This window comes from Lygodium microphyllum, chromosome 2 (genome assembly GCF_053477565.2).
Source record: "Lygodium microphyllum isolate KBCC chromosome 2, Lygodium_microphyllum_v1.1.10, whole genome shotgun sequence".
Classification (NCBI taxonomy): domain Eukaryota; kingdom Viridiplantae; phylum Streptophyta; class Polypodiopsida; order Schizaeales; family Lygodiaceae; genus Lygodium; species Lygodium microphyllum.
This window is the reverse complement of record NC_141136.1, coordinates 127,647,103-127,670,077: the sequence shown is the minus strand read 5'-3', so window position 1 is coordinate 127,670,077 and position 22,975 is coordinate 127,647,103. Positions and strand designations below refer to the sequence as shown.

At 37.9% G+C, this 22,975-nt stretch overlaps 2 pseudogenes; both read left to right on the top strand.

Moving 5' to 3' along the window:
* Positions 1 to 697: 697 nt before the first annotated feature.
* LOC148040305 (DNA (cytosine-5)-methyltransferase DRM1 pseudogene) lies at positions 698 to 1,756 on the top strand (annotated as a pseudogene).
* A 982-nt stretch (positions 1,757 to 2,738) lies between these two features.
* LOC148040304 (uncharacterized) overlaps positions 2,739 to 22,975 on the top strand; it is a 64,371-nt pseudogene continuing 44,134 nt past the window's right edge.

The following is a 22,975-nucleotide window of genomic DNA, read 5'->3' as shown; positions in this document are numbered from 1 at the left end:
TATTGTGTATATGTATCACATGTATACATATAAAAAAATTAGCCTTTGCATATATACCTACTCGCATTATTGAGCTAGTACTAATGTGTCATTCTTGTTTTGGTGAAATTTTGTAGAGTCAATGATTACAAAACCACTTGGATTATGTCTGATTGTGCAATGCTCACCATTTGTTACCACTTCTTTAAACCACTTCACATCCAGTACATATATAAAGAATCGTCTAAAGTCAAGCTTCAGAATATCTTGGATCAAGCCACAATAACCTTCCATGGTACCATTGGCATCCTCGAAATGAGCAAGGACACCACAATCTTGGGTATTTCTCTTTTCATCTATACGTTGAGTTCGAAGATGTTTACCCTCACACCAAAGTGCATTGAATAATGTGCACTAGTATTAAAAGATAAAAGATCAAACTAGACATGCTGGACCCTCACGAGGTGTTCAAATAACTAGACATGCTGGACCCTCACGAGGTGTCTGTAGCAAAATATATTGGGCAGATGAAAGAGCCCTTAAGCTATGGTACACTTACTTGGGCCTTAAAACAAAGATCAGCATTACTCCTACTCTAGACTTGGATAAAAGTGTCAGTGAAGACTCGAGTGTTTTATGGCTCGAGACTCAATCTATGAATGGAAAAACATCACGTCCACATCTAGGTTCTATCCCACCCTTCAAGTTCAAAAAGGGCATGGGGTTTGGAATTCCTGGCTTTTTTAAAGGCAAGCCAAAACCATTGAATAGTTTGATGGAAGGCCCTCCCTTTTTCTATTTTGAAAATGTTGAGAACGTTCCCAATTCAGAGGAGAGACCATCAAATGGCATTTTAATGGCATAGATCCAGAGTTCACAGACTCTAGATATTTTTCAGCATGCTTTAGGCTGAGGTGGTTATGTTTATAACCTTCCAATAGATGGAAGAAGGTTGATCCTTCCCCCTGCTCCCATGACAATCTTTGAGGTGCTTCCGAAAACAAAGAAGTATTGGCCCCCATGGGATCCGAGAGAGAAGTTGAATTGCATAAACACATGGGGTGCCCCTAGCACTATATGTGGATTGATCAGAAAAATATTTTCTTCCCACAAAGAAAGCAAGATACCTTCTTATCTTCAACATGAGATTGTCCTCGCATGCAAAATATGGAACTTGGTTTGGGTCAGCCCAGGCCAAGCTACCCCACTTTAACCCCATGAGATTGAGCTGGTGCTTGGATATGATCGTGACCACACTTGAGGCTGCTCTGCCCTTTCAAATCGGTATGATGCATTGGGCAACTCATTTCAGGTCAATACTATTGCGTACAGTCTTTCACCACTGAAAGAATTATATCCGCAAGGTTTAACAGTTCTGTCCTTATTCTCGAGCCTTGGTGGGAAAGAAGTGGCATTGCACAAATTGGGTATAATTTTGAAGGCTGTTGTTATTGTGGAGATCAATGATAAATGTAAAAACATAATAGCCAGCTAGTGGAACAAAACCTTACAAATAGGCCGATTTCAAATGGAGGATGATGTTAGAGATCTTACTGATGATAAGTTGGCTGAGATTGTGGATGCAGTGGGAAAGATTGACCTCATAATTGGGGGAAGCCCCTGCAACAATCTCTCAAGCAACAATAGAGTAAGTAGGGTAGGCTTGGGTGGCAAAGAATCCTATCTTTTCTTTAAATTTCCCAAGATTCTGAGTAGTTTAAAACATATCATGCAAGCAAGAGGTTACCTGAATATGACCAAACCTCTTAATAGCTAGTATTTTTTTGAATAGGGCATGATTGGATAGGGCATGATTGGATGTATATACGACATAATTACACCTGGATCATACGCTAGGACATGATATACATGTATAGGATCATACAGACATGATATACATGTATATACGACATGATATACATGTATAGGGCATATACATGCATAGGACATGATATACATTACCAACTTTACTTCTTTCTGAGTATTACACATATACATCGAATTATTGAAAGCTAATTACATATATGTGATTTCATGCCCTATATACATCCAATCATGCCCTCTACAAATGTGATTGGATAGGGCATGATGATTGGATGTATATATAAATCAAATGTTGACTTGTGCATTTGCAATATGTCACCACATAGGTCAATTGATTCCCTAAATGCATGCATTGATTCCTTAAATTGGTCCTGCGCGTCTGTAAGCGTGTGTAACAGGAATTATCTGCGCATATACACGTGCCATTACACGCACTGACAGACGCGCCACGCAAGTATAGAAATTTTTTTAAAAAAATTTGTGGCTTTCTTTTCAAACCTGTGCTTTCCTGCGTTTTTTGCGCATTTTCTGCAGTTCGAGCTCGACATCACTACTCGTGTCTATCTATCACTTCATGAAGACAATGAGGCAAGGAAATAAGAGTAAAAAGAGGACAGGAGGAAAGAAGAGCCAAAGAGTAAAGAACAAGAGCCAAACAGCAAGGAAGAGAACAAGATTGAAGCAACTTACCAAGGGAAGGGAGAAGGACGACAAGGAGAAGCAGCTTACCAAGGGAAGGGAGAAGGAGGACAAGGAGCTTGCAACCTAGCTACCGCCACCCGTTGGAACAAGCAAAGAAGGTGAGTTCTTCTTCTCTCTCTCAATCTTGTTTGCTTTCTCTATTTGTTTGTCTCTCTCTTCTCTCTCTTCACATGCTGGATCTTGTCATCTATGGAGATTTTTTAGCTTTGTTTTTTAAGCAAGTTTGAGAAGAAATGGTGGACTGTGCGTTTCTGTCAGCACGTCCAGATGACAGTGTAGACGCAGCTATAGACACGGAAATAGACGCACTGACAGACGCCTACAGAGATGCACTGACAGATGCTCACAGAGACGCAGGTGTAGACGCACATAGAGACACTGGTATAGACGTTGTATGTAATGTGTTTTATCTGCACAGGGTAATATGATTTTTCTTGTGTAGATGTGGAATCCTGGATCCTCCAGCACCCCATTCAACAAGGAGCAATTCATGGGGGAGATGACCAATTATCTTGGTCGCCCTCCCACTATAGAGGAGGTTTTCAGTGTGATGTCTGGGACACCTATCACATCTTTGCCTACACAGGGATCAGCTAAGGTACATGGATCAGCCGAAGCACCTGCATATGCATAAGCACGTGTATCGAGTGAGGTAGAGGGTAGTGCACGTGGAGGGAGGAGGGAGAGTGGTGCGGGAGGACGAGGAGGTCGAGGGCTTTGTGGGGGTTGTCTAGGTGGTGGCTCTCGATCACCCTCACCGGAAAATGAGAGAGGTGAGCCTCCACAAATGTACTACTCTATCACTAATGTTGGTGGTATCTTGCATGACTTTGAGGGGAGGGAAGTGATAGCCTACTTGAGGAGTATCGTGCATGCCACATACAAAGATTGCATGATTCCCTTCAAGCACCAAAAAAATGGTTTGTGGCAAGAGGTGCTGCGGGCAGTACATAAAAGGTACCCTAATCCCGAGAATTCACGATTCTCATATGATTGGGGACGGTCAAAGGTGAGAGACGCGCTTCATAACAAGAGGTCTCACCTTATGACGTGCGCCAAGGAGTCATTGCGGAGACAAGAGCAGGGGCGCCATGGATATGGCCAACCACCCAATTGCCACCGCAAGGAGTGGAAAGAGGCCAAGAAGAGAGCAGCGGAGAAAATGACAAGTTGCCAGCATGCAAAGGCGCGACGTATCCAGATGGCAACCATGGGATTGTCGCATTATGGATCGGGTGGCAGGGAGTCATGGGAGACTGAGTTTGTAAGTATTATTTGATTTCTTTTTTTAAATTAAAATTTGTAATTTGTTTCACTTCATTATATAGTGTGTTTTAATACGTTGTATGTTCAAATTGTTTTGTAGTATCATATCATTGGTAGGATGCCTACTCCTAGAGAGGTAGGCTACCATCGAGGTCATAACCGGGCATCCACTTGGCAGCATTTCTATGAGGAGGGACTCATCACGGAGGAGCAATATAATCGCGCCATGAGGATTCCACCACCAGAAGATGTATGTTTTATTTTTTACATGAAAAGTATAGATAACTCTAATTTATTGTTTGTAATGGTATTTATATACCTTAATCCTTTGTGTAGGTGAACCCTGATGCAGTTGAGGATAGTGAAGGGGGGACTAGCAGTAGCGGTGGCGGCAACAGCAGTGGCACAGGCAGCGGTGGTGGTAGCGATGATGATGCCTCTTCTGAGGAGATATAGAGGAGCCCCATGCATGCATGCCTCCCCTTGGCTTGTAATTTTCATTTTTGATATGTATTACTTTCAGCTAGTGCTTGCGACCATGATGTCACAAGCACTAGAACTCATAATGTAAAAATGTTTCATCTATATATATGAAATTTTGTGTGCTACATACATTTTTTTGTTTTCAGCATCCAATCTTCAAAATAATCTTTCTCTGTTTTCCCTAAGCATACAATTTGATGTTGATGGGGGGAAAAAAACCAGAGAGCATGTTGCTCTCTGGTTTTTTTTTCATACCTTTGTTTTGCGCGTCTATCAGCGCGTCTAAATTACAGGATAAATGCGCGTCTATTCTCATCAAAAACTTTCAAAGTTAATGCGGTTTTAGACGCGTAGATACACGCTTGTATAGACGCACAATATGAATATGTCCACTTTTTTATAAATATGATTATATATTTATGCAGCGCGTTTATACGCACGTCTATAGGCGTGTCTAAGTGTGCTGTAACTCTGATCACAAGCGCGCTTTTAGACACGATTTTGTAGACGCGTTAATAAACGTGCCCGATATTTTTTTTCACAATTCAAATATTGTGTCTACAAGCGCATCTATGGAGCCTTTTTGTTGTAGTGTGTGATGTGTTGTGTTGTGTATTTTTTGTATAAACTTGATGCTCCTTTTTGTTGTTTATGTGCAGATCTATTCGTGAGATTCGACGGGCTGAGTCGCCCTATTCCGTGCTTGCCAATGAGAGCTGGATTTTGAGCCCGAGATGTACCTAAAATTTTCCAAAATTTATGAATTTCAGGGGAAAAATAGACTTCGTCGAAGGCGGCAGTGACAATCAGTACGATTTTAAGTAGCAATGCCCGAAAAGTGCTTAAAAGAGCCACTGGACAGTGGTCGGGGAATTTTCATAATTTTTTGGCATGATAAACGAGACCCTGGGAGATGCCCGACAGTGGAAGACTTCAAGAGGGACACCTAGGATTTTTGAGATCAGGATTCGGGTACCGGATGTGGGAGAGAGAGTGGCCGGAAGGCCAAAGGCCAAAATGCCAAGTGGGAAAGGACTTTAGGAGAGTCCAAAGGGTGTGACCCTTAGGGGCTCCCTTTGGGAAGCCCCAACAATTTTTGCAATGAAGGGGGGGAGGGCATTTTTTTTGGGTGGTGAAAAAAAATGAAGGGAGAGGGAGGCGCAAGCGATGAAATGAAGGGGGGGGGGGGGGGCTCCATAGCCATAGGAGAGCCTCCATATACCCATACCATCGGAAGACAGTAGTAGACTAAAGATTTTTCACACTTTCTATCGCCTGCCTTTGCCTGTCAAATGGTTGCACGCTCAGGGCGATCAGAATCTAGTCTTTCTCTCTTCTCCATCTCTCTCCTCTAAGCAGTGGTTTGCATGCAAGAAATCAAGAAGAAGAGGGGCTGAAGGATGCTTTTTCGACTATGATCGGATTGCTCCAAGATGAAGACAAGGCTGAGGAAAGAGGTTTAGCACTGAAGAATGGTTGCTGGTCGGTGGTCCATGGGCTTCCCAAAATAATTATTAAAAAACCCACAACACGCAAAACACGCGGTATGCTTCAATTCTACAACGAAATTTGCTTGTTTTTGTTGTTTCATGGTCCAAATGTTGTTCATATGCGATGAATGTTTTTTTCAATCTTGTTTACATCATGTTTGAGGGACACAACTACAAAAATGCAGAATCTATAATGATTTTGAGCCATTATTAATTTTTTAAAACGCGCAAAATATCATTTTTTAATGAAAATGAGTGGTTTTTCCGATTTTGAGTTGGAAAAAAGGAGTGAAAATCGGATAAAATTAGGAAAAATGTTAAGTTTCAGTAAAAATAATAAGCCAACACAAATAAATCAGAAAATACCTATTATTTCATGAATAATAAATAAGAAAAAATAATAAAAAATAGAGAAATTTAGGGTTTTCGCACTAAAAAAATATGGAAAAATGAGATTTATGTGCGTGAATATTTGGCAAGGCTAAGGCATGAGGTCAAGCCTCAGTTTGGCCTTGTCATTTGTGTTATAGTATATGTTTATTATTTTTTTTCATATAAAAATGATAGAAGACAACCATTTACAGTTGTGTAACGCAGCAACACCTAAACGGTAAGGGGGGGAGGAAGTTTGTGCGACAATCTAATTGCTGAAAAGATACAAATTTTGATTTCCCTCTTTGTGCATAGCATTTAGGAATCGTCCCATAATTAAATATAGGCGACTAGTAGCACGAAAGTTTCGGTGCCCTAAAGCAGCGCAGCATGTAACGCTTAGTTACGATTCATGGAAGGGTTGTTTTTTGCACCTTACATGGCTGGTTTTTTTTTTAATTATAAAATGGTTGTGCACAATCGTCATACACCTTGCATCAATCATGCCACGTGGTATCTCTTGGAATGCATTGCAATTGTTTGATAAACTTTGACCAACGTTGAGAGGACAAGAAACCTAAGTCATCGGTTAGACGGGCGCTTCCGTTGGGGAAAGTTTTGTGAGGAAAATCAAAATCTCCTGGAACACGGAATTATGAAAGAGTGGAGTTTGTGCGAATGTTATTTATGTCTAGCGGCACATCAAGGGGCCAATCCCTGCGATGTAGGAGAGCTACAGTGGAGCCATGGCAATCAGCTGATGGGGTGCCTCCTATGTATGTGATACGTGGTATTTATTACCAATACATGTGGGATACTCCCTCTACTCCTCCCAAAGGTGTTGTTGGACTATCATCTAGCCAAAAATGCAATATTAAATTCATTTAGTATGCATTAGTTATTACAAATACTCCTGGTCCGTGAGGCCGTGTGGTGGGGTTGTCTGTCGTATGCATGAGGTCTGGCTAGTGCCATAGCCAATGCCGGCCCATTTTAGGTCCCATCAAAAGGAGCTTTAATTTACCTCCATCATCCACCTCTGTAGTGTCCTTTTACTCACAACTTGGAGGCACTAGCTTTTCTTGAGGGGTGGCAATCACTTTTTCCTTCCCTTTCTCCAAGAGTTCTCTAGCAAAGTAACCCACCTAATGACATAAATAACATGCATCAGGAAAGGGTGAGAACTTGATCTTGTGAAGAAGTTCCACTCCGCTTAAGTCTTGTAGGGGTTCTTCTCTCCTATCCCAATGGATATAGACCTACTAGTCTTCCTCCAAGTTGATAAGAAGTGGAAAAACATATAGAACTTTGCCTTAACAAGCTAGCCATTAGGAGAGCTTTGAGATCTCGAAAATGCCTTTTAGGAGATAGAGAGAGAGTGCTCTAGACCAATAGGAGAAATGGAACTTCTATTTTTAATAAAAAATCATTTTACAAATATATATATATATATATATAAAATATTATTATTACAAATTTTTATTATCAATATCTATTTTTAGCCTCTTATATTCATGATTATGAAATTCTTTGTATTAATCATTTATAGTCTCTGTCACTTTTATTTAATAATATGTCTGGATTAATGATAATGACTAGTTTAATCTAATTTCAAATTAGTAGAAAGCTTGGCACTTTTTTTTCCTTCTTTGTTTTATTCCTCTTGTGTTTTTCCCTCCTGTGTGGTAGCTTAGTCCTCTCTCTCTCTCTCTCTCTCTCTCTCTCTCTCTCTCTCTCTCTCTCTCTCTCTCCTATGTGTGTGTGTGCTATGGATACATAAATTCGACCTTCAACAAGGCATTGAAGCTCCCAAATCACATCCATATCAATGTTTAACTCGTTCCAAAAATATGGAAGAGATTCTTACAATCATTTAGCAGCAAAGGCAATTGGATCACCATGCACCAGGAAAAAATGAAAAAAGGTGAAGATTTGAGAGCTCATTCATCTGTGGTTGGAAAAGTAGAATCGGAGATTTCAAGCTTGGAGTAAATAATAAGAACATAAAAGAGGTACTAGTGCAACAAATGTTTACACATAGAGAGCTATATTTGGAACTTGGAACTTCAAATATTCCATTGCATAGACCAACTCGTAAGAATTTGATTCTTAAAGTCTTTTTTTTCTTGAACTTGGTTTAAGTTTTTCCATTATAACATTTATTTATCTTTCTTGTAGATGGCTATCGCTCTAATCTTGAGGAATGGCAACCGATCGAGTCTATTGTTGATGTTATTGATGTTATACATGGTTCGATTGGAGGAGAAATGTACAAAGGTAGAAAGAAGATAGAGCTTGTAAAGAATAGAATATTATTTTATGAACATTCTTATATTATCCCCATGCAACATAGCTAATGGGGATCAATATCTCTCTTTCATTTGCTCGATTTTTCAAGCCTTGAGTGGCCTTTGCCAAGTCCAGCTCCTAGTGAGCACTATAGATGTAAAATATTTTCTGAGATACATAGAGCATTAAAACCAAATATCTCAAGTAGGCTAAGAAAATTTACTTTAGTCATGGCAATATTTATTGACTTCTTTTCTAATGTAGATAAGAATATCAAAGAGCATTATGTTGGTGGTAGTATGTTTACTTTAGACAAAAAAATTGATACTTTTAGCAAAGATCCTATAGTGGATCTTCATGTTTGGTTTAATGAAGACATTATTGCAATCGTAAAGATTAGATCATCATGTATGTCACATCAAGTGAGGATGGATTTACAGAATGAAGATATTGAACTACTATGCTCATTTGTATTCCAACTTAATAACAAATGACTAAGCTTTTATATCATATTATATCCACTTAGGTGTATGTCTAGTTTCACTTCCTAATAATTAATAAACATTTGTAACATATTTTTTACAAATATCAATGAGGAGAGAGAAGAATATATAGTGCAAGGATATTGAAGAAAATATCTCGTTACTATCAATATAAAATACATGAATAAATTTTGAAGAAAATTTTTGTCAGCCATCTTTATGACTCATACACACAAGGTCTTACAAGCAATGAGGCAAACCTACTTCTAATTTTTTTGAGAACTTTTCTTAGGAGAAGGGACATCCTTTCTAAGAGTCATTTCGCCTTTCTTTGATGGTTAATTGGTTGCCTTAGGTGTTGGAGGCATAGCTTCACTTGCTATAGTTACATGCATCTCCTCTTCTTCAATATCCAAGCCCCCATTGTTGTCCATTCTTGTCAGTTGCATACAATTGACCATTATATACTTCACGACCTTTGCTCTTATATACCAAATATGCTCACTTATATAACAATCTCTTGTAAACTGTCATACATTTGTAAGAAAAGATTTTTAGTTCATTGTTATTTTTTACCATGGACTATATTATTATCATCAATGGATTATTTTGCAGCAGACCTCTATCTTAAAGTTTAGTATCTTTCACATTACCTTTATAAGTTTATCATCATTGAGATAAATAAACTTAACCAATCTTCTTGCATTTGCAATTACTCTCTAGGTCTCAGAGTGAGAATCAATCTTTCTACATCTCTATACTAAAAATACAATAAAATTTAGAGTAATGCAAAAAAGGCCAAAATATTCAGAGTACTTGCAAAAAATATATATATATATATCAAGGAGACCATGGATTATATAACTTAAAACTTGGCATTTCCATGGCTTTGTTTTTATAGAATTGATGAGGAAGCATTGCTTCTTCACATTGTCTATTCCAATTAGGCTCCAATGAGAACTCAAAATAATCATATTTCAATAATTTAACAAAATAAAATCTCATAAAATCTAATAGAATATCAAATTATTGGCTTCTCATTGTAAGGAATTAGAAGAACCTCCAAAGTTTCAATGTCAATTGGATTGAACCGATAATCAAATGCACTTGCATCAAGCTCATATAGTATAAGATAAATGGATCAAGAACCTCAAATTTTTGTTGTATATCAAAGGGGAGCTCGTACATTACACACCTAGAAAAGGAATGGAGATAGTGAGAATCAACATGAAAGTCTATTGCTAGAAAAGTATTGTGAGTAAAAATAAATTTTAGTATATTATACCTTATCCTAGCAAGAATATTAGAGTCATTTACTTTTCTCATTTTATTATTAAGGATTTTAACACAAACAAATTTAGATAATACCATATCAGATCTTTTATTAATAGAACCATGTAAAAAGCAACAAACATTAAAGCCCTTAGGGTCAGCCCTTTCAAGAAGAGTAGACAGGTCTTCTTCAAAAGATGGGTGTTGTTGTGCTTCCTTTTCTTCTACCTTTTTCTTTTTATACTCTCTCCATTTATCTGCCTACTCTTCTGTGGCCTTGTCCTCTTTCTCATGTAGTCTTGTGTCTTTTTCATGGGTGACATCTTTAACCTTAGAACCTGGATCACCTTTCTTTTTTCTATATGGAGGCACATTTAAAATATTAAAATCCTTCACATCATAAAGGAAAATTGGCTCAAGCACATTTGAAAACCTATATCTCAACCTCCTAAGAATGATCATATCTTTGTCCATAAGTATAAGCCTATATGCATGAGCATGATAAATATATGAATCTTGAAAAAATTCAATCAAAAAATCTTCTGCAGTCTTTTAAATGCAATTGAGAGCTTCCCTTGTCCATCTAAAACTATCAAGACTATCCTTGTCACAAATTTCTCTAACAAGCCTTTGAAAATGCAGTTTTGGAATAACATTATCCAAAGCCTTCATTGCACTAATCTCCTTTAGGTATGTAACATGCTGTGAAAACTTTCTCCTTGGCTTTGATTTCCTTGTAAGTTTGGAAGGCTTGGAGGACTTATGGAACTTTGAAACAAGGCCTCTAGGATCAACTTTCTACTTCCTTGCAGTGGCCTTAGTCTTAGCCATTTGAAATCTCCAAATAAAACAAAAAAAACACAAAACTAGGAAAAATCTCTAAATATTTGCTAAAATGTCATTTGCAATCACTTAGTGGTAGATAAACACTATTCAAATAGCCTCAATTCCACACCGATTATATTTCACTATTTGTCAATAAGTTATTTTATCAAATGATAAAACCAAATTTCAATAATTCATCAAAGTTGTGTTATCATTCTAGCTTGAATTTCCATAAAACAATGCAACCCCCCAATGTATGAAATGCAAATTGGGTCTTCTAGATAAGGTAGATGTATACCTTTTCATGTTTCATACATTACTTTTTTTGTGAAAATTTTGGTCGAACTCAAAGAAAATTTGAAAAATAAGTCCGTTAGCAATTCGAATATGATTTTGCTATTAGACTAGTCATGATCTTTCAAATTTCTAGTTCCTTGGACATAGAAGCATAGTAACTAGTATATTTAGTTTACCAAATCAGTCTTTGCTGTGAGTTAGAAAACAAAGGATCTGATCAAATTTGGATATTTTAATTAGTTGTAGAGTACTACAAGATTGGGCCAAAGACCTCCAAATCTTGATATGATGTCATTTTCAATCACTTAGTGGTAGACTTAGGGGGAGAGCTATGCCTTATCATATTTCATTCATCAAAATTTTTTGGAGAAGTTTTAGAAAAATTTGGTGAAGATTTCAAAGAAAAAATTAGTAGTAATTTTTGGAAATAATATCACTATTGAGCTAACTAATATTTTTTTAAATTACATTTCTAAGACTTTAGCACGTTGTATGTTGGGTGATGAAATCTTACCGTGTGTGGTGGGTGTTAAAGAATGTTAAGCTATGATGAACTTGCCTCGTGCTGGTGTTTTGGAGCAAAGAAAGAGCTTGGTCTTCAAAAAAATGCTTTTGTGGTTCAAAAATTGGTTTTAAAATAACATTTGTTTACACATGTGGTTGTTATAATACGAATTAAGTTGACACGTGCGGCAGGTAGACTATTGTTGCCTCTAAACTTGTGCCATGTGTCACTGACATTTTTCGATATGATGGCACTTTTATGGCACCACTTTTCGAGTGAAAAATAGAATTTTTAGCCTCTTCTTTCTCACTTTAAATAGAGCTCTTCTGAATGAGTGTGTGGTGCTTTTTTGAACAAATACATAGTGACTGCTGACATATATATACAATAACTCAAGCTTGTGTTTATATAAATTTTACTTCCACACTTTTTTTTTTCTCTTCCACAACCATATCCTTTGTGCATCGCAAGCGAAAAATTGCATATTCCTAACAAAATCCATTTATTCTCAAGAAGCAATACAGTTCTTAGGTAACAAACTTTTATTTGGTTCTTTTTTTTTTGTAATCTTTGAAAAATAGTTGAATGAGCCATTTTGAGACATTAAAAATGATGAAACTGTTATTTTTCCTCTAAAGCGGTTTATTACCTTATGAAAGCTTATATTATCAACCTACAAAGGGTTTCTGACCCCAATTGTCATGTTTCATAAGTCCTCCAACTAGCCTTGCTCAAGCTCCCTTAATGAGCATGCCATACATCAGAAGTGTAAACTTCAAAGCCAAGAGTGAGTTTCTCATAAAATATCAGAAAACCAAAAATGGCATGAAGAGTTTGACGGTAGCTTAGACAATTTTTTTGGATGTGAGAAATTGTGGATTGGTATATTGTATCCCTAAACTTGTCTTGTTGTTTTTAGGTTTTGGTTCTGTGAGTAATCACGATGACTAAAATGAATATTTCTTTAGAGGGAATAGAGAAAGAGAATGTGGAGGATACCTATGATGAGAAGATCTTTGATTTCCTCCATGCAAATAAAAATTCATCCAATTTTGTTTTCATCAGAGATATGCTCAATGTTCCCTTTGATTTGCAAGGGCTCTTGAAGGATCTTGAAGACAAACTAAAGGATTATAGGGAGTTTTATGATAGACATGTGGAAGGCCTAAAGATTGAGGGATTTGTCCATTACAATGATATATTGGAAGCTACCAATACTGCTAGAATAACTTTGCAAACAAGGTTTAGCCTTATTGATGAGGAATTCAAGAAATGGAAAGTAGATTGCCCTTTTCATTGGAATCAGTAGCAATGTCTTCTTATACACAAGGATGTTGGATTTCTTGTATATTTTCAATTTATGGATAGTTGTTATTTAGATACAATACAAGAGAAGAAGATAGAGCATATTGCAAGAAAATATAAAGAGGTTAAAGAGAAGGGAGAAATCTTTCAAGAGGATGTTGAGAACCAATTAGTGCAAGGATTTGATGTTGTTTAAAAGCGAGAACATTACAAAGGTGGAAGAAAATGAGATAGAGTTGAGTGCAGATATTGAAATAGGTCCTCTTGAATGTGGCCCAACATTTCCTAGTTACCTCATCAACAAAAAGAGATATGTATTGCTAAATGATATTCAACACCTTTTTTATCTCAAAGATGATTATTTCTTGGAAATCCTTGCAGCATGGGATCAAAATGATAAGAATTTTATAGGCTAAGAACAGGAATTGCTAGCAACTCTTGATGTTGAGGTAGAGAATTTTCAAGACAACTTTGTAGCCTTGGATTCATGTATTAATCAGATCGTGGAATGTGAAAAGGTGCAGCTACCTATAGAGAAAGAGTTCTTACGAATTCAGCAAAGACTTAGTATTGATGACATGGGGTATGAAGAGAAATTGAAGTCTCCATTAGAAGAGAAACCAAAAAGTTCAATAGATCTTTATGATGATAGTATTCTTGAAGAAGATGAAAACCCTAAGGTATAGAAGATAATTCTAAGATATCCATTGTGGTGTATATTAGAGTATGTTATGCATTGTAGATAAATATTATTAGATAAAATATTTATGCCATAATTTATATCCCATTCATCTTCGTTTTCAAGCCATTAGCATCAAGCTTTTTTTCACAAACCTCATTGAAGAGAACTTCAACCTTACAAAGAAACTCAAGATATTCCATGCATATCACAAACCCTAACCCTCTTACAAAGATTCTTCAAGATAGTCTATTATTTTCCAAAACATGGAGTATCATTTTCTAATATATCATATAAATGTGATCAATATTACATGATGGTTGTACCACACAAACAAAACCTCTTAATCTCAAACATTAAGACTATATAGTGGGTCACACATGGATTGTGTCTCACATATCCAAGCAACTTTATCAATTAACTAGATTGTGATGGAAACATGACTTTTAAAAATGTGAAGACACAAGCTTGCTTTGTTGATTGATTATATACATTTTTTGACTTGTTGAGCTACACATACATGAGGCTATATGGCTTTCACACCATGCCGCATTATTCTAGGTTCTAATGACAACCAAAAAAGAGGGCATGACAAAATTACTCTTACATGAGTTGAGTTTACATAAGGATCTATCCTTTGGCTAGTTATATAATGGATGAAAGGTAGTTGAAGGTTGTGAAAGAGGTTGCATAGATTGCCACAAATGAACGCAATATGTTTTTTATGGATGCATTTATAGTTGTGAATTCTTTATCTCTTAATTGGCATGGGTTTTTATTTCCACTTCTAGGTTGCCCCCAACTAGTACCACAATTTTAGACCCACTCTTGTGAGCACAAATGTTGGAATGTTAGGTCCACTCTTGTGAATACAAACATTGGAATGAGGTTAGCTTAAGTTGAGCTAATGGGGTCATGGCATATTGCATGAGTTGAATCCATGCATTCTACATCCCCTAAGGCACATTACAAATCTATTCATGTCCAAATGTTGGCTTCAGTTCCCCCATATAAGAAAGTTTGAAACCATGACCACACTTATTAGACTGACCATTTTGTGTTTCATCCTAGTCCAGCTTTTAGTTACAAATGCATGAATGCAAGTGGGTGAGCATAAATGTCATGTTAGTCATTTATGCCACAACAAAGCATCCTCCAGGTAGTTGGAAGTCAACTCGATGGACAGATCAAGTGTGTAGAGCTGCCTAGAAGTTTGCCTAATGGATAAAGTCAAGCATGCAAAAGATGCCGTGGGATTGTGTTTTGTAGTGGTTTTCACACGAGTTAATGCCACCATTGAAGCACACCATAGATGATGGTCTCCTTCTTCTCAATATCAAAATCAACATCGATGTTGTCCTCATCATCATTGTCGTTGCCAACCACCTCATCATACTCTATGTCGTCGGGGGAGTCTAGCTGCTTGTTGTATGTCATGTCCACCACCACCAGCTTCTAGCACAAGGAACTCTAAACCATTTTCTATATAGTGAAATTAATCCAAACTAGTAAATTCCTCCTTTTTCCTAGTTATAACTAGAAAAATTGCTCCTACAAAATTTTACTACATATAACTCAAAAGCATCATACATATAACTAGTAAACCTATTGCTTTTCCTATATAGTGATTCTTTTTTGTATAGTAAAATACAATCTTCCTGATAGATAGACCCATTTGCCATATAATGAAGCCTTTGCAACTAGGAATTACATTATCTATATAAAAACTAGCTAATTGTAGCAAATTTCTAATAAGACATTTGGATCATTTTAAGGAAAACCACCATGTGAGATTATGACTAGTTTTACAGTGTGCAATACATATCGACATGAGAAAAACACTTCAAGACTAGTTACACACCAGGCAAATGCCCCCTCTCGATGTCAAAATAGTCTGCACTTTTGTTTACACACAAGACACATATCAATATTTCAAAAAGGTGTGTTTGGTTGACTAGTAAGAGCTTGGGACTTGCACCTTATAGATTGTGGGTTCAAGGCCTTTTAGATCCTCTACATTTTTTAAAATAATAAAGTGAAAAGTGATTGTGCTCTTATGAATTATCCATGCACTAGTCCCTTGGGTGGGGGATCTCCCTCATTGAGATCCGTCCGTCATGTGGGTTTTGTAGCATCAATTGTTTGCTAACATGTCATCTCCATACTCCTCTACTTTTCAAGGTGAAGTATCCATCTGGGCCTATGTGTAATCACCTAGATTACATTGTAAACCAATAACTAACAACATGCTATTGTGACCCATATAGAATGACTATCTTGGATGGATGCATCTCTACTTGTGATAAATATTATATAATCTTGACTTTTTGGTGTGTAATTAATTTTTTTAAACACCTTTCATTTTCTCCCTACACATAGAGGACATCCCAACGTATTATCCGATCACAAAAACTACTAGTGTTTCCTTAACTTGCATTCACAAGTCTAATAGGCTCATATGATCACAAATGTTTAATGTGAAGTCTAGACTGTGGATCTTAGTGTTCTCTAAACTTACATAGTTATCAAAGAGAACAAGTAGTCGAAGCATGCAACTAGTCCCAACTAGTGTATTGGGAGTACACTAACAGTCTAATGTAGTTGTGCCACAAGTCTACGTTTACCAGTCAAACGTTATTTGGACATCTTCTAATGCTTTTGATAAGTTGGATTAGAAACAATTACGGGTATTAATTTGTAAGGTTTTGAGCTCCTCAAAAGTTTTAAGGTTGTAAGGTCTCCATCATTGATGATCCTAGCTTTATAAGTCAAGATTAGGAGAGAGGGTATTTACAAGTCAAGTGCAATATGCAAAACCACCACAACAATATCCCACATGTTAACTCATAACCTAATTTGCAAAGTAATTTGTAGAACCCATATGCAAGTTGGGAGTTTTGTATAGGCACGTGATTTTTTGAAATTTAATTATACTCTTGTAACTTGGGAGTTTGGAGTTGTGTAAAATTTTTGGCCATATCAAACATCTCTCTCACACACTCTCTCTCTCTCTCTCTCTCTCTAAACATATATAAAGGCTCTTGTATTAGAAATTATAATCATCATTTTGATTGTTTTATTTCATAAATAGTCTCCAAAAAGGGAAGTTGGGAGGTACTTCTATGTGTCCTCCATCACATCTTTGGAGCAAGTTATCTCTTGACCTGGAATTTCATACTTTCACTTAATAAATATAGTAACTTCAATCTTTGCATCAAGATTAAACTCATTATACAAAGTAATAATGATAATAATAACAATGGCCTTACTGATAGTAGTGACAATAATAATGTAAATGAAGCCCCACCATGTGACTCTATCATTGAGAATCTTAATGAGAATAGCAATGGCCTTTTGCAAGAGGAACACAATGAGAGTAACTATAATTGCCATACTAGAGATGATGAGAGTGAATATAATAGTGATACTAACCATACTATGAAATCATTAGCTCATCAAATTACAGAGAGTGTCACTTTGGGACAAACACAAATCTCAATCACAGCTCAAGATAATATGCTTCAACTCTTATATGGGGATTTGGGTGGAAAAAGAGTTGGAAAATGTAATGTAGAAAAAGTAAAGCCAAGCTTATGTAAACTATTGATCCAATTGTCGGAGACATGGGATGGTGATTTAGATTGTATGAGAATTCTAACATGTTGGGAACAATTAAACGCAATGTTTCATGAACTTGGAATGGTCCAACTACAACATTGTAGGCTATGTATAAGGCGAGTACTTTTTACCTAGCAATGAGGCCCTTGTACTATGGAAATGTTGTCACATGTGGATGTAAATATGGCATAGAAAATTGTAAGCTTAAAAGTGATTGCTTGACTTGTTGTGGGAAGTGTAAAAAATGTTTAAAGCCTAGAAAGAATACTCTAGCTTTTGATTAGTTACCAATACAAAAAGAAATCAAAATTTTAGCTCGAAGTAAAACTTTTTGTCATGACAGGCAAACAATGTGGCATCAAAAATATAGGTGGTTAGGTAAAGAGATATATAAGTACTCTCAATACATAAATGAGTTTTGGGATAGGTCAAAATGTAGAGAAGTTCAAAATTTTTGGAATCCAAGTGTTGAATATGGGATGCCTATTGTGTGTAAAAATGTATCATGTAAGAAAGTATATACTACATTTCTTATATCTTATTTTTCTGAAGTCCTAGAAAGAAGCTATAATGAAACAAATCAAGATTATAACTTTGTATGTAAATAATGTTGTTCTAGAAACCAAGATTAAAAACATATGTTAAAAGGTGATCCTCATAACTTGCCTCTTGTTCTCCATTGCAATGGGCTTCAAGCATCTCGAATAAACTCACAACTTGATTGTGGTGTGGTAGAAATAAAGTTCTAAATGATGGAAACAATTCTACTATTTAGTAGGGTAGCAATGAAGGATATTAATTTGATCATCATTATCATGAACCTCATAGCAATCATTAATAAGAGCCCACACCTAAGTTCATGTACATAGTGGGGAGGGGCTCTGATAGAAAAGCAATGAGGCCACACAAAAGTTGAGACTTGTGTGTACCATGTGGTCCAACACAGAATTTGCATAATAAAAAAAGTATTTCCAAAAGGGGGGAGAGAGAGAGAGAGAGAGAGAGAGAGTGTGTGTGTGTGTGTGTGTGTGCATGTGTGCATGCACATGCATGTGTGAGTGATCTTGCTACCACATAATAAAACGTGCAAGTTTCTAGAGTATGTCCAATTCTAGTTAGACTAGTTTCACTTGCTGGAGTTCCATATTTTTTAGAGCAAAAATCAGGAAATTGGGCCACATTCCCCTCAACTTGACTCCATGGACATGTGCAAGAGCATGGCCCAACCCTAAGCTCATTACAACTTACAAAAATTTTAAGTGATTGAAACTTTTTATTGTTTCATAATTCAAGTGGACTTGCTCTGGATTGTTGATTGTTTAATCAATCAACTAGACTTTCTATTTGCTATTTAGTCATTCAAGTTGACTTGCCATGCATGAGAGCAACAACCATCACAATGAGGATATTTCAAGAGAGATGCTGGAGTAGAATTCATCCCTCATTCATCCACATATGGATAGAATATTGTAGCTTATGTGAGAGGCACATAAATAAAAATGAATTGTCAACTAATATAGATGTGTAATGTCCCCCCCTGTATCCCCCGTGCCTCCCCCCCATAAGAACTCCCCCCCTTTAGATTTTTAAAATTTTTTGAAATTATTTTATCTCTCCCTCTCTCTCCCCTTGTCAGGTGCATGGCGGGGAGAAAGAGAGAGAGAGAGAGAGAGCGAGTGAAGTAAATGTTAAGGTGGGGGGGCATGCAGCCCCCACCTAGCGGGAGGCACCGTCCACCCCCCCTCCTTGCGTATAGAGAGGCGCTCCCCCTCAAGTCTTGGTAGGCAGCGGCCCCCCTCCAGCTCGGCCCCTAGCAGCAATAGCGTCCCCCTTCCCTCCATTGCAGCACAGGCCCCCCCCTCTAGTGATAGATGATGCACCCCCCCTTTTTGATGTCCAGATCGGCAACCCTTCCCCCCCCCCCTCGTATGCTCAGTGAGAAGAAGAGAAGGAGAGAGAGAAGAGGAAGAGGAGAAGGGAGAAGAAGAAGAAGAAGAAGAAGAAGAAGAGAAGAAGAAGAGGAGAAAAAGAGGTAGAAGAGGAAGAGGAGAGGAAGAGAAGAAGGAGAAGAGGAGAAAAGAGGTAGAAGAGGAAGAGGAGAGGGAGAGAAGAAGAGAAGGAGAGAGAGAAGAGGAAGAGGAAGAGGAAGAAGAAGAAGAAGAAGGTGAGAAAGAAAAGAACTTGAAGGGACATCAGAGGACGTCATTGACCACCCCCATCGAAAATGGTGCCCTCTAACCCTCCCACCATACTTATTTCTTTTTGTTCATGGTTTCTCTTCTATACTTAAAGTGCATGATTATGAGTTGCATGAAATATCGACTAGCCTAGTACATGAAATATTGTCACACAAAATCTTGCAAATAGAGGATGATTGCATGGGAGTCAAGGGGATAAATAGAATGGAAGCTGCATGGATTGATGCACATGAAATGATAAGGTTTTCATGCGCAAGGATGATAGAATACATTAAAGTAACAGTTAGATCATGCACATGTCGATATATGTTATCTTGCACACACAATGGGATTGCACGATAAACATTGTTCCAAAAGTAATTCCGTTTAGAGATCCTTGTCTCTAGGCGATAGATGAAGATTGGATAACATATGGCTAATTAGGTAGGAATCTCGTTAATGTGCTCTTAGTGATGTACTAGCAATATGGGTTAGCACTTGGTGACCTATGATATTAGATAGCTACTCTAGGAATTGGATTGATATCTACCCTAAATAGGTGGCCATGATTAATAAAGATCAAGGTGAAATCACTTAGACCATTTAGAGGATCTAGAAGGAAAATTTTAAATTAACCTTGCGAAGCCCTAACACAAGGGGGACAGCGAAGTTTAGGATAGTTGATTCATGCTAAGCATGTTGCTTGGAACTGTTGAAATGCTTTCTAGAGGAAGGTCGATCTTGTTAAAGATGGATCGTTCACCCAAGTTATGCTTGGTTGTTTAAAAAGGTTGTAAAAGTGTTTTGACACATCTAAGTTAAATTCTGGTTGTGCATGCAATGGGATTACGATGCCTTGAAGCAAGAGGTTGTGCATTCAATTTTTTGTTAATGTGGTTTTGGATGTTAACCCAAGTGGGGTGTGATTGATGATTGCATGGCCGGGTCTGAGATGACTGATTGCCATGGAAACAAAGGGGATGTTTCCCTAGTAATTGTTGTTAAGCTGGTTGCTTCAGCTGTGGTTGATTTTCTAAACGGATAATTAAGGAAGGATGGCATTAGCTACCCCTTGCGAACCGCCAAACCCTAACCAAGGGGGTTGTGAGTCCGCGCCCGGAATGTGGACCGAACCTGCCGCGAGAGGTCTCTCCGTGGAAATTACTTGGCCTAGGAGGACTCTTGAGTGCCAATACAATGGGGGCTCTGGCTGTAAATCCCAATGCCTTCGGGCCCTACACAAGTATTCTACGTGACTTGAGATGGGATCTCGAGGCCTTGATACTAGTTAGAAGGCAGAATCTTGGGAGGATAAACCTTTGGGTTTTTATTGCCAGAAGACAGAAGGATTTTTCTGCGGAGGCAGAAAGGAACACTTAATTCTCCTATATGGGCGGGAGACAAAAATTAATCGGAAGATAAGTTAAGCAAGTGTTTGATCTTGTTTTGTCTTGTTTTCGTGTCAGTTCCCTAAGTTACGTAAAGGAACCTATGATTAATAAGTTAATTAAGAAAGCTGCTTTTATGTGTCAAACATAATGTGGTAGGTAATTAGATAACTAAAAAAACCCTCGAGGGAAGTGTGGTGGATGTGACCAATGTGCCTGTCCAATAGAAGGGTGGTCTCATTTAGCCGAGAGCTTTCCTCAAAGGAAATGTTAACAAGAAACGTTAGGCGAAGTCGGACTTCAGGTCGATCCTAGTGGGAATGGCCGGATAAGTTCTGTTTGCAGGGTAGACTCAAGAGACCCTAGTTGGAAAACCCGTGTCATTCCTTGGGAGTTCCGGGCAACATCTTCTAGATATATCTCTTGATGGACTACTAAGACATGTCCCACGAATTGAGGAGCGGGCATGTTACAGTTTGTATCAGAGCGAAAACATTAAAGGGCTGAGTGTTGCATGACTAGAGTTGCGCAGCGGAGGCATGGTGGGTCCTAACCCACAAGTGATAAGCCCCACTAGTGCTTGTCTTTCCCAGTTTCTTCTCGAGATGAGGACATCTCGATTCCTTTAAGGGGGAGAGGATGTAATGTTCTCCCCCCCCCATGTCCCCTGTGCCTCTCCCCTTTAGATTTTTAATTTTTTTTGAAATTTTTTATCTCCCCTACGATGTGCATGGCGGGGAGAGAGAGAGTGTGTGTGTGAGTGAAGTAAATGTTATGGGGGGTCATGTAGCCCCCTAGGTGGCGGAAGGCACCGTCCTCCCCCCTTCCTTGCATACAGAGAGGTCCTCCCCCTCCAACCTCGCTATTTTGTACAGATCTGTTTTGTGGGATCCCACGGGCTGAGCTGCCCTATCCCGTGGTCGCCAATGAGAGCGGAGTTTTGAGCCCGGGATGTGCCTAAAATTCGCCAAAAAATCCACAATTTAGGGAAAAATATTTAACATCGAAGGCGGCGGCTCCAGCTAGGACGATTTTAAGCACCAAGTGAAAGACGACTTTTAAAAGGCACCCGAGTGACACTTGTCGATTTTTGATAAATTTTCAGACCGTCATGTGGGTTTTCAGGAGTTGCTAGTCAATGCGGGATGTCAAGCTGGACACGCAAAAATTTACAGCACTCGAATCGGATGCCGGACGAGGAAATGGCCACAAGATGGGCAAGATTTGAAAAGGTGAACCAAAGTTTGGCCAAATTGGGGTTGTGACATTTGGGGCTTGGGACATTTTATGCAACCAACAAATCATGGAGAGTGAAAGAGGATGAAAGCATGAGGAAGAAGGTACCATCTGCACGTCAAAAATTGCGCTTCATGCCATGGAGATCTAGTCTTTCTCTCTCCTCCCTCTCTCTCCCCTAAAGGGCTGTTCTTGTGTGCAAGAAGGAAAATGAAGAATGGTGAAGGAAAGCTTGTCCAGTTGGGACCGGATTGCTTCTCGATCAATGTAGACATGAAAATTGTTGATTGTGAAGATGCTGAACATTGAATGTGGGCTGAAACGCAGTCCCGCACCAAAACCGAGATCCCGAAACACGGAGCCTAAGCGGTAATTCAATTTTTATGAAGGAAAAATGAGTTTTTATGCTATTTGTTTAATGAAATATTGTTCCCATGGGCTGAATATGCATTATAATGTTGTTTTCTATGAGTTTCAATAGTTTATAATAAAAAAATCAGAAAAATCATAAGTGATATGGTTGAAATTAATGTTATAAAATCCAAAAAACACGTGTTTAAGGGTTAAACATGGGTTTTTTTTGCAAAATAAATGGAAAATATGAGACATAATACCTACAAAAACCTGAAATTTTGCTGTCAAGGAGCCTAAGGGCCACATCCCACAATCAATCTAAATTTCTAGTCATTTTTAATTGAAGAAAATAGAGGAAAAATACCAAAAAATGGTGAAAAATGGGTTTTAAATGGGAGAAAATTAGGCAACGGTAAAAGGAAAATTCCAAAA